A 16,226-nucleotide genomic window follows, 5' to 3' on the forward strand; every position below is an offset into this window, starting at 1 on the left:
AAGGATAAAACTTCTCCCGGAAAGGCCCGATCAGTCTCGGAATCCCGGTTTACAAGACATCTCGACAATGGTAAAACAAGACCAGCAAAGCCGCCCGAATGTGCCGACAAATCCCGATAGGAGCTGCACATATCTCGTTCTCAGGGCACACCGGATAAGTCAAGCTACGAGTAAAACCAGACCTCGCGTTTCCCCGAGGCGGCCCCGCAGGCTGCTCGGTTCGGACCAACACTCGAAAGAGCACTGGCCCGGGGAGGTTAAAATAAAGATGACCCTCGGGCTCGCGAAAACCCGGGGGAAAAGGCTTAGGCGGCAAATGGTAAAACCAAAGTTTGGCCTTGCTGGAGGAGTTTTATTCAAGGCGAACTGTCAAGGGGGTCCCATAAATCACTCGACCGTGTAAGGAACGCAAACTCAAGGAACATAATCCCGGTAAAACAGTAACTAGGGCGGAAAGAGTGGAACAAAACACCAGGCATAAGGCCGAGCCTTCCACCCTTTACCAAATATATATATAGATGCATTAATTAAATAAGAGATATTGTGATATCCCAACATATCCATGTTCCGACATGGAACAAACTTCAACTTCACCTTCAACTAGCAACGCTATAAGAGGGGCTGAGCAAAAGCGGTAACTTAGCCAAACAACGGTTTGCTAGGAAAGGATGGTTAGGGGCTGACATGGCTAAAATGGGAGACATGATATAGCAAGTGATAGGAAGCGAGCATGGCAATAGAGCGAACAACTAGCATAGCAAAGATAGAAGTGATTTCGAGGGGTGGTCATCTTGCCTGCAAGGTTCTCAGAGTTGTCGAAAGCTTGATCCTCGTAAGCGTACTCGACAGGTTCCTCGTTCACGAACTCGTCTCCCGGCTCTACCCAAGACAAGAACACAAACAAACGGAACCACAATCAACAACGAGAAATGCACAAGCAACATGATGCAAAACATGTATGATATGCAAGATATGATATGCGATGCATATGCGTGCTCCGGAAGGAAAATGATGATCAAGGCAGTAACTTGGCAAACCAAGCATGCCACTGTAAATATGGGATGATTTCGGTCGAAATCGATATAAAGATCACCGGAAACGGATGCACGGTTTGCAAATGGCAAGCAAAACAAGAATGACATGAATCTGCGATTAACAGCACGATAGCACTTAAAATGCAACAAGCAACAATGCTACAGCACTCCAACATAGCAACAAAGCATATGGCAGTAATATACAGGAGATGCTTGACAAAATATGAACACTGAGCTACGGCTAGATCACAACATATCAAGCTCAAACAAGCATGGCAAAAGTGCAAAAGATAACAGGATCACAGACTTGGTGAAAAACTGGACATGGCAGAAAACAGCATCAGGTAGCAATGTTCAGAGCACGAAATCAACATGCTATAGGAACTTAACATGGAAAAGCAAGGCATGGCAGTGTTCTACTAAATTCATATGACAAAACTCCCTTACTGACCTTAAGCCAAAAAGGACCAGAAGATATGATGGCAAGCATGTAAACATAGCAAGTTTCGTTATCAGGTTTCAGACTTGGCAGAAAACAGAGCATGGCAGAAACTATAATATGAAGGCATGTTTGTGAGCTTGACGCACTCACCACAAGGCAATGCATGACAAAACAAGCATACCTACAGCAAGATGGCATGTTTATGAAGCTATCCATGGCAAGAGAAAATACATAGCATGTATGGATCAACTACAATAAGCTTGGCAAAAATGAATATCCTGTTAAGAATCTGCCAGAAATATTTTATAGCAAAAGTAGAGCAAGATTGAGTCATGCTATGACACTCCATAATTGCAAACGATTGCAGAAATGCATCAACTACAACTATATCTACAAATCATCATTACTGAACATCTCCAAAATATGCATGGATCTCTCTGTAGCATCAAGTTTACATGGCAACAAAATAACAGCAGACGAGGACTTAGTGATGTCCCTGAAATCAGAAACATTACGGAGCCTACTTTGCATGCTTGTGCTAGTCACTAAAGAGATCAAAACAATACACGGCATACACCTTTGGAAAGATGGCATGGCATACAACAAAACACATGTAGAGCTCATGCCCATAAGATGCACAGATTAAATGATACAAAAATGACAAATCTCCAAGTTCTGCTAAGAACCAGAAGATAACAGCAACTAGCACTCTTGCAACAGAGATTTGGGCGTCGAGATGACCTCTAATGAACATGGTGCAATTGAACAAAATGAAGAGCATCACGATACGAACAATTTGACATATTACACGCGCGAAACGAAGCTACATGCAAGGAGTTATGCACTGATGAACATGGACACTTGCTGTAGAAAAATAATGACTTGGGGAAAAAACCTTGGGCACGGGAAAAGTCAACCTCTACGGGCTCCGTTCAGATCGGATCGGGGAGGGGCTCGAGGAGCTCGCCGGCCGTCGGGGAAGGAGGGGAAGGAGGCGGCGGCGACCCGTGGCAGAGGAGGAGGCGAGGCTGGAGGACGGCGGGGGCGGCGCCCGCGGCGGACCGGCCGGCGGAGGATGGGCGAACGGCGGCGATGGCGTCGTGGAGGAGGAGAGGCGACGGCGGCGGCGGCGGCCGGCGACGGCGGCCGGCGCGGGAGGCGGCGAGCGAGCGCGGGCGCGGGGCGGCGGCGGTTGGGCTCGGCGGGCCAGCGGGCCGGTGCGGCGGCGGCGTACGGGCTGATGACGTGGTGGCTTCTGATTCGTCGGGGCGCGGCGGCGGACGTGTCCGGTCCGGTCCGGACGTGTCCGGCGGCGGAGAGGGAACGGAGCTAGGGTTTGGACTGAGTTTGTTTTTCGGGAGGGATGCATTTAAATAGGTAGAGGGAGCTAGGAGAGTCCAAATGAGGTGCGGTTTTCGCCCACACGATCGTGATCGAACGACCTAGAGCATGAAAGAGAGTTTGGTGGGTTTTGGGCTGGTTTTTAGGGGGGTTTTGCTGCACACACAAATGGACTTTGCGGATGCCCGGTTAACCGTTGGAGTACCAAACGACCTCCAAATGGAACGAAACTTGACCGGTGGTCTCCGGGTGGTATACCAAGGCCACTTGACAAGCCTCGGTCCATTCCGAGAAAGTTTGACACCCGCTCACGAAAGAAAACAAGAGGGGTGCACCGGAGGAGATAGGAGCGCCGGATTGCAAAACGGACAACGGGGAAAATGTTCGGATGCATGAGACGAACACGTATGCAAATGCAATGCACATGATGACATGATATGAAATGCATGACATGAACAAATAAACAAAACGAAAGACAAAACCCGACCACGGAGGGAATAACATAACACATAGCCGAAAATGGCAAGAGTCGGCGTTACGAATATGGCAAGTTACATCCGGGGTGTTACAGCCTACCCAGTTGGTAAGATATCTCTGAAAGTTGCTTTTGGAGATGATCATGACTCTAGATCGGAGACATTGACCTTTGAAATGTTCAAGATCCACAGCCCATATCACGCTCTGTTTGGACGGCCGGCTTACGCCAAGTTCATGGCGCGGCCTTGTTATGTGTATCTGCAGCTCAAGATGCCGGGTTACAAGGGAACCATCACGGTGCATGGAAGCCGGAAGATAGCCTTGGAGTGTGAGGAAGGTGACGTTGCTTATGCTGAGTCTGTTTGTGCAACCGAGCAGTTGAAGTTTTATAAAGATAATGTTGACCCGGCGGACATGACGTCTTTAAAGAAGCCAACTACAGAGCATGATCCTTCACTCAAGTTTAAATCGGCAGATGACACTAAAATGGTTGATTTCGTTCCTGGCAACTCATCGAATCAGTTCAGTATCGGTGCCAATCTGGATCCGAAATAGGAAAGCGCGCTCATCGAGTTCATCCGTGAGAACCGGGACATCTTTGCATGGAAGCCTTCAGACATGCCAGGTGTACCGAGGGAACTCGCTGAGAACACTCTTAATATTGATCCGATATTTAAGCCGGTCAAGCAGTTTCTTCGCCGATTTAATGAGGAGAGGCGGAAGGCCATTGGAGAGGAAGTGGCCCGGCTCTTGGCGGCCGGGTTTATCATCGAAGTTTTCCATCCTGAGTGGTTGGCTAACCCGGTGCTAGTACTCAAGAAGAATGGCACTTGGCGGATGTGTGTGGATTACACGGACTTGAACAAGGCTCATCCGGCTGATCCGTTTGCTCTCCCTCGTATTGATCAAATCGTTGATGCTACGGCGGGTTGTGAGTGTTTCAGTTTCTTGGATGCTTATTCTGGTTATCATCATATCAAGATGGCAGTTAAGGACCAGGAGAAGACAACTTTCATTACTCCGTTTGGAGCCTTCTGCTATGTGTTTATGCCTTTTGGGCTCAAGAGTGCCCAGGCGACTTATCAGCGGTGTGTGCAAAATTGCCTTCACAATCAAATTGGGCGCAATGTTCATGCTTATGTAGATGACATTGTGGTGAAGTCAAGAGGGAAGGAGACCCTGATTGATGATTTGAAGGAGATGTTTGACAATCTCCGGGTCTACAAGATGATGCTTAATCCGGCTAAATGTGTCTTTGGTGTGCCAGCAGGCAAGCTCTTGGGTTTCCTGGTTTCTAACAGAGGCATTGAAGCTAATCCGGAGAAAATCAAAGCCATTACTTCATTGGCTAAGCCGGCGTGTGTTAATGATGTTCAGCGTCTGGCGGGTCATATTGCGGTTCTGAGCCGGTTCGTAAGCCGGCTGGGTGAGAAGGCTATCCCCCTCTATCAGATGATGAAGAAGACATATCATTTTGTTTAGAGCGATGCTGCTAACCAAGCGTTTGAGGATGTGAAGAAACAATTGGCTGAGCCGCCCGTGCTTGCTACCCCTGTTGATAAAGAGCCTCTATTTTTATATGTGGCTGCTAATAGCCAGGCCGTCAGTGTAGCCATCGTGGTGGAAATGAAGGAGGCAGGCAAGGAATATTCGGTTCAACGGCCGGTTTATTATATAAGTGAGGTGCTTATTTAGTCCAAACAAAGATACCCACATTGGCAGAAGCTTGTGTATGGGGTGTTCATGGAAAGACGGAAGCTTAAGCAATATTTTTAGGGTCATCCCATTACTGTGGTTAGCTCTGCTCCTTTATGAGATATCGTCCAAAACAGGGAAGCAATTGGCCGGGTTGCTAAATGGGCCATTGAGCTTGGACCTCACGGTTTAAAGTATATGCCTCGTACGGCTATCAAGTCCCAAGCGCTTGTGGATTTCGTCAATGATTGGACAGAGTTGCAGGCACCGGAGGAAAAGTCGGATAACACATATTGGACTATTCACTTTGATGGATCTAGACAGCTGGAGGGCTCAGGGGCTGGAGTTGTGTTGACTTCCCCACGAGGTGATAAATTTTCTTATGTCCTCTGGTTAATGTTCCCTTGTACTAACAATGCAGCTGAGTATGAGGCCCTGCTCCATGGTCTTCGGGTGGCTAAAGAGATGAATTTAAGCCAGGTGAGATGCTTTGGCAATTCAGATTTGGTGGCCCAACAGGTTTCTGGTACTTGGGATTCTAAGGATCTGCTTATGTCGGCTTATCGTCAAGAGGTCGATGCCATTGCAGGTCACTTCAAGGGTTACCAAGTTGAACATATTGATCGAAGGAAGAATGAGGCGGCTGATAACTTAGGCCGGCTAGGCTCTCAGCGTAAGACGGTGCCGCCTAATACGTTTCTGGATGTTCTACTCAACCCTTCGGTCAAATTGCCTACAGAGGAGGACCTTGCTGTTCCTAACCCGAAAGCACAATTGGTGGCGGTTCTTCATGCTATTCCTGATTGGACGGTTCCCTATTTGGCTTACATGACCCGAGGGAAGTTACCGGAGGATGAGACCTTGGCCAGGAAGATAACCCGACGGTCTAAGTCGATGACAATCGTCAATGCGGAGCTGCATCATTGCAGTGTTACAGGGGCGTTTCAGCGCTGCGTTTCTCCTGAAGAAGGCTATGAGATTTTGCGTGAGATCCACGAAGGAGATTGTGGTCATCATTCCGGCTCTAAATCTCTTGTAGCCAAGGCTTTTCGTCACGGTTTCTATTGGCTGACGGCTCATGCTAATGCTGAGGACTTGGTCAGAAAATGTGACGGTTGTCAGAAATTTTCACGCCGAGCTCATGTTCTGGCTCAGGAGCTGAGGATGATTCCAATCACTTGGTCGTTTGCGACTTCGGGGCTTGATATGGTTGGACCTTTTAAGAGCTCCAAGGATAAGAAGACCCACCTTTTGGTGGAGGTTGATAAGTTCACTTAAATGGGTAGAGGCAGAGCCGGTCAGTAAGTGTGATGCAGCAACGGCGGTTCAATTCATGAAGAAGGTGATCTTCCGTTTTGGCTTTCTGCACAACATCATAACATATAATGGCACTAATCTCTCCAAGGGTGCTATGAAAGAATTTTGTCAACGTGAGCATATCCGGCTTGATGTATCGTCAGTGGCTCACCCCCAATCTAATGGTCAAGCTGAGAGAGCTAATCAAGAGATCCTAAGAGGCATTAAGCCCCAGCTTATGGTTCCCTTGCAGAGGACGTCGGGCTGTTGGGTGGAGGAGTTACATTCCGTGTTATGGAGCATTAATACCACCCCCAACAGATCTACGGGTTACACGCCTTTCTTCATGGTTTACGGAGAAGAGGCGATTCTCCGACTCACCTCGTGTGGCGGCTTATGTTGAAGCTGACAATGAAAAAGCACGTCAGGAAGCACTTGACTTGTTAGATGAGGAGCATGACATCGCGGCGGCTCATTCGGTGATTTACCAGCAAGATCTACGCCGTTACCACAGCCGCCGGGTTAAAACAAGAACTTTTCAAGAAGGCGATCTGGTGCTCCGGCTCATCCAGGATCAAACTAATATGCACAAGTTATCCCCACCTTGGGAAGGACCCTTTGTGTTCAGTAAGAATCTGAACAATGGGTCATAATACCTTATCGATGTTCGAGACCAGAAGAACTCACGCACGTCGGAGGAAGAGACCCGCCGGCCATGGAATATTGCTCATCTTCGGCCTTACACTTGAGCCACCGGCTCTTCTGATGTACATATTTCTGACAATGTATATATTATGATCCATATAATAAAAGCCGGCATCCCTGCTAAAGAAGGGCCTCTATTCTTTTCTTTTTAAATAATGAGTCCTTGGTTACTTGGGGGCTTCCGGCTTATGGGTGAAGTTATGATTACCCCTTGAGCCGACTTAAAAGCCAATTGAAAAAAAAAACTTGGGGGCTTGCTACCCAGGTTAAAGGGACCAAAGAGAGTCTGTTGCAAAAGCACAACTCAAACATTGGTGCCCATTGAGCACACCTCAAAAATATTGCTTGGGGGCTCTTTGTTCTAAAGAACAAGAGTTTTTATGACCCTTGTAGTAGGCTTAAAAGCCAGGCTTGGAAGCCAGGTGTATTCACCTAAAACCCCCGGTTATCCTGCCTTTTTTAAGTCTGCCACTCCGCCCAGGTAATCCTAGAACGACCCGCCGTACTTTTGACACAGTCAATCTTATACAGACCCTGAACTTGTCAAAGTTAAAATGATGATTGGTTGTGTTAGGTCCGGCTTATAAGGTTTGTATGAAGGTTTAACTCAGTGGTTGTGCGGCCCTTGAAAGCACTTGAGTTTTAGGCCTGGCCGCCTATGAAAGACTTGGTTTTTTGTTGTTTGATTTGAATATTTTTTGAGGTTTTTTCTCCTGTGACATAGTAATACATGGTTAAAAGCAGTTGAGGGTTGTGATGCCTTACGGTTTATACATGAAATTACCCGGTGTTTATTAACCCGGCCTGACTTTCGACTATAAGTCGTCAGTATGAGATAAGATAATATCCGGTGTTTATTAACCCGGCCTGGCTTTCGACTATAAGTCGCCAGTATGAGATAAGATAATATCCGGTGTTTATTAACCCGGCCTGGCTTGTTCATAAGCTGGCAATGTATGATAATTACCAGTGCTTAAATTTTGGGTTATCACCCTTACTACACTGGCTTGGTAAACCAATAGTTTGATCAAATATCACAGGTATGATATATTTTGTTATAATTATACTAGCAAATATGCCCGTGCATTGCACCGGGAAACAAAACTTCCGCCATTAGCATTTCCTTTGCATGTTTCTCTATCTCAACCCTCGACGCCTACGCCCTACATTAATTGAGTATTTCTTTCGTTGGCCATTACGGGCACCCAATCCTACTTTAATTATGCACCATGCATAATTATCCCATCACATATTGTAGAGGTTAATTACGGAGGCACGTCAATCAACCAATATCTATTTGGGTCTCCACCTTAGGGATAAATAGAAGCCACACCTCACTATGTCCTTATTGGTTTCTAAGACAGCTTATTGGTTCGAAAGAACAGACATATATAAACTGACATAATTGTGTGTAAGAGGGTGAAGTGGGATTATTAAATTGGTGAGTGAACGTGAAAATTTGATTATAGAATGGCTGCACCGCTGGGACCTTGGGCCGGAGAAAGCAGCTCAACTGGAGTTGTGCAACTTGGATGGGCCAACCTGGTCTCGATCCATCCATGAATCACATATATTTTGTCTCTCTCTCTCTCTCTCTCTCTCTCTCTCTCTCTCTCTCTCTATGTATAGAACAGTTGCCTGGTGGCGTGGCTAAGTCAGTGACGTGCGGAAAAGTTGAAGAAACAATCCCATGCGTGTAACCAGAGAATTAATTTTGTAATTCAAAATATGTTATACAACAACACCAACTGCCACTTTCAGTCAGAAAAAATAAACAAAAAAACAAACTTAATTTTACAATTCAAAACATGTTGTGTTAGCAATTGAGCAACCTACTATCGATTGCCTCGGTGATGTTCCTATAGTCGAGGTCCATCAACTTGCCACAGACCTAGGTCATCAGACTGGGCATCTTGCCATTCCGCCAGAGACACCGCCTATATGTTGAGAAAAACACATTAATTAATATTTAACCAAAATGAATAGAAATATTTTACCTACATGCACATGTTTGATAACTGGATATTTTGTGATACATCAATATTTAATACAACCAGAAGAAATCTAGTCATGTTTAACATAAAATTTGTTTCATAATTCAGAGCATGAAACTTGAGATTTAATTACACACATATGAAAAAGTTGTGACCATTTATTCTGCGAAAAGGGATGTGTTATGTAGGAGGATGGAACTTCAGTTACAGGATCTTCATTTTCATATCACTTTGGTGAATAACAAATTGACACTGCACATAGAAAATGAAAACGAAATGAAGAGAAGCATGTACCCTTTTTTATGAGAAAAAAGTGTAAGATAGGGGTACCTCATTTCACGCTTGTACTTGCACGCACCTCATAGCCATCTCTTTCAACTGAACATTATCTGGCATCTGAGGAAAAAACATGCCATTGTAGGAGTTAATGGCACCTGTTTAGTCAGCCTGATAAAAGTGAAGCAAGTCGTTGTCCACATGTGTAGCATCCAAGTTACTTACCAGAACATGCAACACTGAACATCCTATAGACCGCTCCCAGCTGCAGTTTGCCAAAGAAATATATGTGAAAATCATCTAGATGACCAGGCAGATAAACTGAAGTGAATACAAAACGGAAATCATGTACACATGGCCTAAGAACACGGGGACATCCCAAAACGGAAAAAGCATAATATATTGCTAGTTCGCTACATAATGAGAAAAAACATAATAAAACAAAATGATTTGACAGCTTTCATGGATGTACTATTTAACTCAGGCAGTCAGGCTGAGAACGTGTTCGATCAATTCTTCTCGTGTGCTTGCCTATTTTTGCATTAGAGGTACACATGACAGGCTTTCCATTTTCCATGAAAGAAATCTGGATCGAGGTGCTGGGTGTTAATTAATGGTCAATTTGACGTCCGCACCCACCAAGCCACACCATGGTTTCTGCCCGTTCCTTTTTAAAAGTGACAATTTCAGTGTATGTTGCTGGAGTTTTTTTATTGCTTCGCTTTGACGAGTAACATGATACATGGAAAAATTAAAAAGGCAAGAAGAAGATAAATCCTTCATCCTGCAAAGATAAAGAGAAAATAAATAGTTTCAGGCCAAGTAAGCTTTGACAGATTACCAGAGTTCTTTCTAGTTTCTACAGCTTTTGGTCTGACAAAACAGATGAAATCTTGTTCAAGGCTAGAGAGGAAGTGCCCCATGTAAACGAACAGGAAATCTACTTCTTACTGTCGTTGTTCTTTGGCTCTATACAGGTTGCTCCAATTAAGTCTTCCATTCACCACCTAAATTGATCCTTTGTCTTCATTCCGGTCAATGGTAGCAGCAGCTCTCCTCAGGACAATAAGTTAGCATCCTTCATTAGAGTGCATGTTCCGCACCAACTCAAATTCCATTATCTGCATAATCCTAGGTCATTGCACATGTAAATCTTATTCCAACTCACCTTCCATCAGAATAAGTAGGAGCGGTGTTCACGTTGCAAGTTGCAACCATGCCATCCCCACGGTCTCACACTTTGCACCTTGTATCCACCGAGATGCAAGCTGTCTGCTACATGGCAGAAATTTTAACAAATCCCTGAATAAAATAAAAGGTTCTAATCTTCACAGAAAATCTGCATAATTGCGCAACCATACACATAAATCAATGAATACTGATTGTAATGGTATTTAGTGTCAGCTGTGCATATCCCCATCTTCCTTATCTTCACCATCTTCAACAGCAATCTCCATCTCTTCCTAGGCTTCAGAAACATAGCACTAATCAAATCCCAAAAGAGGAGTGGGAGAAAACGTATTTTTATTTTGAAAAGTCTGTATGTCTCTTGCACACACAATCAGTTTTCCTGGCAAGGGGCTGGAGGCACGGGCAACCTCACGCTCCTCGGTATCCTGTAGAGCCCACGTTCACGCCATCAATCCAAAGATAGCTAGCCGTTGTCCCCCATGACTGACCGCCATCATAGATTGACAGCAGAGGAACAGTCACGGCCGCACGACCGCGACTGCACGATGGAAGTTGAGGCCGGCCAGGATTGGACGCTGACCAAGTTGAGCGCCGTCAAACACGACAACCCCAAATCAAACCAGCAAGCATCGAGCCCAAAATAAACAACGCGAGATTTGGACGATTATGTACCCCTGGAGGACGTGTGCGTGGTCCAGGTCGCCCCCTCCTGGATTTAAGGCGGCGAGCTGCCATCACCCTATGGAGTGTAACTCCAACCCTCCCCACCTATCCCATGTCCCAACGTGACCAGGGCAGCGCGACTCGTCGGGAGTGGAGCAGGGAGGAGTCGCTGGGGCATGTGGGCGGGAGGAGGCAAGCGGCGCGTTGCCGGGAGGGGGAAAGCGACGCGCGGCCGGGGGCGGCGCACATCGCCGGTGGCATAGCCGCGAGGAGGCGCGGGGCGGAGCCATTGGCGGGGAGCAGCTCGTGGCCTGGAGTCGGAGCAGGAAGACGATGGGATAGGTGGGGAGGGTTGGCTTGGGTCTTCTATTTCTTCCGTCCGTCGTGAAACGTTTTTTTCTTTACTGACCAAGGACCGCGGGTTGAATACTAAAGAAAACAGGTTCTTTTTAGCAAAAGCACGACGACGGTGAGCAGGCGGGCAGAAGCACTAATCGCTTTATTATTATTATATAATATAAGGGAAAGATATGGTTAAAATTAAGCCAGCCCTGGTTTACACTATTTTAGTTTCCAGTGATTATCTATTGGCCATTATGACCCGTCCTGCGGTAAACCGTGGGACACTTCTGATCTATTTGCATACAGGAACAGACTCAAAAAGCTGATATTATAAGCACAAGTGGCAGATCAATAGTATCATGCAAAGCAAAACGTGCACGATGGCACGACAGATTCAAGTTTTTTCTACCCTATTACATGCCTCCATGGGCCGGGTGAGATCAAGTGTTTTTTCAAAACATTAAGTATTTAGAACCGCTCGGTGGTTCAATCTTCTTGGCCTTGCTGGCCGGAGGCTTCTGCGTCATCCCTTGCCGGTTCTTCGTCCTCCTCTGCCGGGTGAAAATTTGGTGATTGAGGGAGTCCTGGATTAGGGGGTCCTCGGACGGCCGGACTATATACTATAGCCGGACTGTTGGACTATGAAGATACAAGATTGAAGACTTCGTCCCGTGTCCGGATGGGACTCTCCTTGGCGTGGAAGGCAAGCTTGGCAATACGGGTATGTAGATCTCCTCCCTTGTAACTGACTCTGTGTAACCCTAGCCCCCTCCGGTGTCTATATAAACCGGAGGGTTTAGTCCGTAGGACAACAACAATCATACCATAGGCTAGCTTCTAGGTTTAGCCTCTACGATCTCGTGGTAGATCAACTCTTGTAATACTCATATCATCAAGATCAATCAAGCAGGAAGTAGGGTATTACCTCCATTGAGAGGGCCCGAATCTGGGTAAACATCGTGTCCCCCGCCTCCTGTTACCATCCGCTTTAGACGCACAGTTCGGGACCCCTATCCGAGATCCGCCGGTTTTGACACCGACATTGGTGCTTTCATTGAGAGTTCCACTGTGCCGTCACCGTAAGGCTTGATGGCTCCTTCGGTCATCGGCAACGATGCGATCCAGGGTGAGGTTTTCCTCCCCGGACAGATCTTCGTATTCGGCGGCTTCGAACTGCGGGCCAACTCGCTTGGCCATCTGGAGTAGATCGAGAGCTACGTCCCTGGCCATCAGGTCAGGTTCGGAAAGTTGAACTATACTGCCGACATCCGTGGAGACTTGATCTTCGACGGATTCGAGCCCATGTCAGGTGCGCCGCACAATCACGACGGACATGACTTAACTCTGCCGTCGGACAGTGTTCGGGAGATCACACCTGCAACTACTCCGGCCCGCAATCCGGAACAAATTGCGCCATCTCAGGACGGGTGGATAGACCCCTCCACGGAGGCCGCACTCTCAGTGGCGATAGAGCCGAATACTGACTTCACCTCCCATGAGAGCCGTGTTGCCGAACCGTTGGGTTCGTCCCCGGCCACGAGCTCCGAGCCGCTTACGTCCGCGCCTATCGAATCCGATCGGGCACCGATCATGGAGTTTACCTCCGCGGATATCTTTCAGCACTCGCCTTTCGGCGATGTGCTAAATTCATTAAGGTCTCTCTCCTTGTCAGGAGAACCTTGGCCGAACTATGTCCGGCTAGAATGGGATGCGGACGACGAAGAATTTCGCTCCCCACCCACCACCCACTTAGTAGCCACTGTCGAAGATTTAACCGACATGCTCGATTTCGACTCCGAAGACATTGACGGTATGGACGACGATGCAGGAGACGAGCAGGAACCACCGCCTACAGGGCGCTGGACATCCACCTCATCACACGATATACACATGGTGGATACACCCAAAGAAAATAATGACGAGGAACGGAAGGATGCAGCGAAGGATAGCTCCCTCGAGAAGCAACCAAAGCGACGGCGTAGGCGCCGCTCCAAATCCCGCCTCGGCAAAAATAGCGATAACAGCGCAAGAGAAAATAACACCCCGGTCGACTCCAGAGGAGACGACAACATTGACCCAGCGATAGAGCAGGATGGACGAGCGAACGGCGAACATAGTACGGAGAAGCTGTCCGGACACGTCGACGCCGAGGATAAAGCTCATCAACCTCTCTCCGGAGAGGAAAACAGTCCGGACGACGACGCACACGTCATCCCGGAAAGGCACTTGGAACAAGAGAACCTCCATAGAAGGCTTATTGCCACCGCGAGGAGTCTGAAGAAGCAGAAGCAAAGGCTTAAGGCTACGCAGAATACGCTCAACAGTAGATGGAACAAAGTGCTCGACACTGAAGAAAAGTATGGTGGTAGTTGCCATAGAAAGAGCTATCCAAAGCGCAAGTTGTTGCCTGAGTTCGATGATGAGGCCGTAGAGCTTACACAGCCGAAGAATAAAACGGCCAATCAGCCGGATCGACCACCTCGTGGCCGCGATAGGGCGGCCAACGAGGCCGCACATAAGTCAACACACTATTTACGTGAGGACTTGCGCCAAAAATCCGGTATGACCAGGTCCATCTATGGATCTAGGAAGCGCGCTCCGGCACAAAATCAAAACCGAATACTACAACTGTCCGAACGCCGCGATACATCCAAATACAGGGGTTCCGCACACCCCCTATGCTTCACCGGTGAGGTACTGGATCATGAATTTCCAGAGGGATTCAAGCCCGTGAACATAGAGGCGTACGACGGAACGACAGACCCTGGGGTCTGGATTGAGGACTTCATCCTCCATATCCATATGGCTCGCGGAGACGATCTCCATGCCATTAAATACCTGCCCCTCAAGCTGAAAGGACCAGCTCGGCACTGGCTGAAGAGCCTCCCCGAAAATTCAATAGGAAGTTGGGAGGAGCTTGAGGATGCTTTTAGGGCCAATTTTCAAGGGACTTATGTCCAACCTCCGGACGCAGACGATTTAAGTCATATAATTCAACAGCCCGGAGAGTCAGCCCAAAAGCTTTGGAACAGATTTCTCACTAAGAAGAACCAAATCATCGACTGCCCAGACGCTGAAGCCTTAGCAGCTTTCAAACACAGCGTTCGCGACGAATGGCTCGCCAGACACCTCGGCCAAGAAAAACCAAGGACAATGGCAGCCCTAACAAGCCTCATGACCCGCTTTTGCGCGGGCGAAGATAGCTGGCTGGCTCGTAGTAGCACCAGCGACCCAGGCACATATGAAGTTAGGGATGGTAATGAAAAACCACGATTGTAAAAGTAAGCGTCGAAATAATGAAGATAGCCCAGCCAACACGGCGGTAAACGCCGGATTCAGGGGCTCTCAACCCGGTCAGCGGAAGAAGCCTTTCAAAGGCAATAGAGATGGACCGTCCAGCCTCAAAAAGATTCTAGACAAATTATGTCAGATTAACGGCACCTCCGACAAACCTGCGAATCACACCCACAGAGAATGCTGGGTCTTCAAGCAGGCCGGCAAGCTATACGCCGAACACAAGGGGAGGGAGACACCAAGTGAAGACGAGGATGAGCCTCGTCAGCAAAGCACTGGGGGACAGAAAAAATTCCCACCAGAGGTCAAAACAGTGAACATGATTCACGTAACAGAAAGAAAGGGCAAACATGCACTCCAAGACACATGCGCCGTAGAGCCCGTCACCCCCAAGTTCAACCCTTTGTCGGCCTGCCCAATCACCTTTGATCGCAGGGATCACCTGACAAGTATCTGGCACGGAGGATTGGCTGCCTTGGTGCTAGACCCAATTATCGACGGATACCATCTCACCCAAGAACTCATGTGAAGGAAATATGCCCTAGAGGCAATAATAAAGTATTATATATTTCCTTATATCATGATAAATGTTTATTATTCATGCTAGAATTGTATTAACCGGAAACATAATACATGTGTGAATACATAGACAAACAGAGTGTCACTAGTATGCCTCTACTTGACTAGCTCGTTAATCAAAGATGGTTCTGTTTCCTAGCCATAGACATGAGTTGTCATTTGATTAACGAGATCACCTCATTAGGAGAATGACGTGATTGACTTGACCCATTCCGTTAGCTTAGCACTCGATCGTTTAGTATGTTGCTATTGCTTTCTTCATGACTTATACATGTTCCTATGACTATGAGATTATGCAACTCCCGTTTACCGGAGGAACACTTTGTGTGCTACCAAACGTCACAACGTAAATGGATGATTATAAAGGTGCTCTACAGGTGTCTCCAAAGGTACTTGTTGGGTTGGCGTATTTCGAGATTAGGGTTTGTCACTCCAATTGTCGGAGAGGTATCTCTGGGCCCACTCGGTAATGCACATCACTATAAGCCTTGAAAGCATTGTGACTAATGAGTTAGTTGCGGGATGATGTGTTACGAAACGAGTAAAGAGACTTGCCGGTAACGAGATTGAACTAGGTATCGAGATACCGACGATCAAATCTCGGGCAAGTAACATACCGGTGACAAAGGGAACAACGTATGTTGTTATGCGGTCTGACCGATAAAGATCTTCGTAGAATATGTGGGAGCCAATATGGGCATCCAGGTCCCGCTATTGGTTATTGACCGGAGACGTGTCTCGGTCATGTCTACATAGTTCTCGAACCCGTAGGGTTCGCACGCTTAACGTTACGATGACAGTTTTATTGAGTTTTGATGTACCGAAGGAGTTCGGAGTCCCGGATGAGATCGGTGATATGACGAGGAGTCTCGAAATGGTCGAGACGTAAAGATCGAT

The 16,226-nt window shown here is 47.2% G+C and overlaps 1 long non-coding RNA gene across 2 annotated transcripts; it reads right to left on the reverse strand.

Annotated features, from left to right (window-relative positions):
- Window positions 1-8,681: 8,681 nt before the first annotated feature.
- LOC109758089 (uncharacterized) lies at window positions 8,682-11,395 on the reverse strand. Of its 2 annotated transcripts, XR_012181666.1 has the most exons (6): window positions 11,124-11,395; window positions 10,429-11,026; window positions 10,212-10,338; window positions 9,486-9,525; window positions 9,315-9,380; window positions 8,682-8,927 (listed from the first exon to the last, which is right to left on the reverse strand). It is a non-coding gene; the product is annotated as an uncharacterized lncRNA (long non-coding RNA). The 2 variants fall into 2 exon arrangements; XR_002231737.4 differs by lacking the exons at window positions 10,212-10,338; window positions 10,429-11,026; window positions 11,124-11,395 and having other exon boundaries at window positions 9,486-10,122.
- Window positions 11,396-16,226: the final 4,831 nt, after the last annotated feature.

Source organism: Aegilops tauschii, chromosome 4 (genome assembly GCF_002575655.3).
Source record: "Aegilops tauschii subsp. strangulata cultivar AL8/78 chromosome 4, Aet v6.0, whole genome shotgun sequence".
Classification (NCBI taxonomy): Eukaryota; Viridiplantae; Streptophyta; class Magnoliopsida; order Poales; family Poaceae; genus Aegilops; species Aegilops tauschii.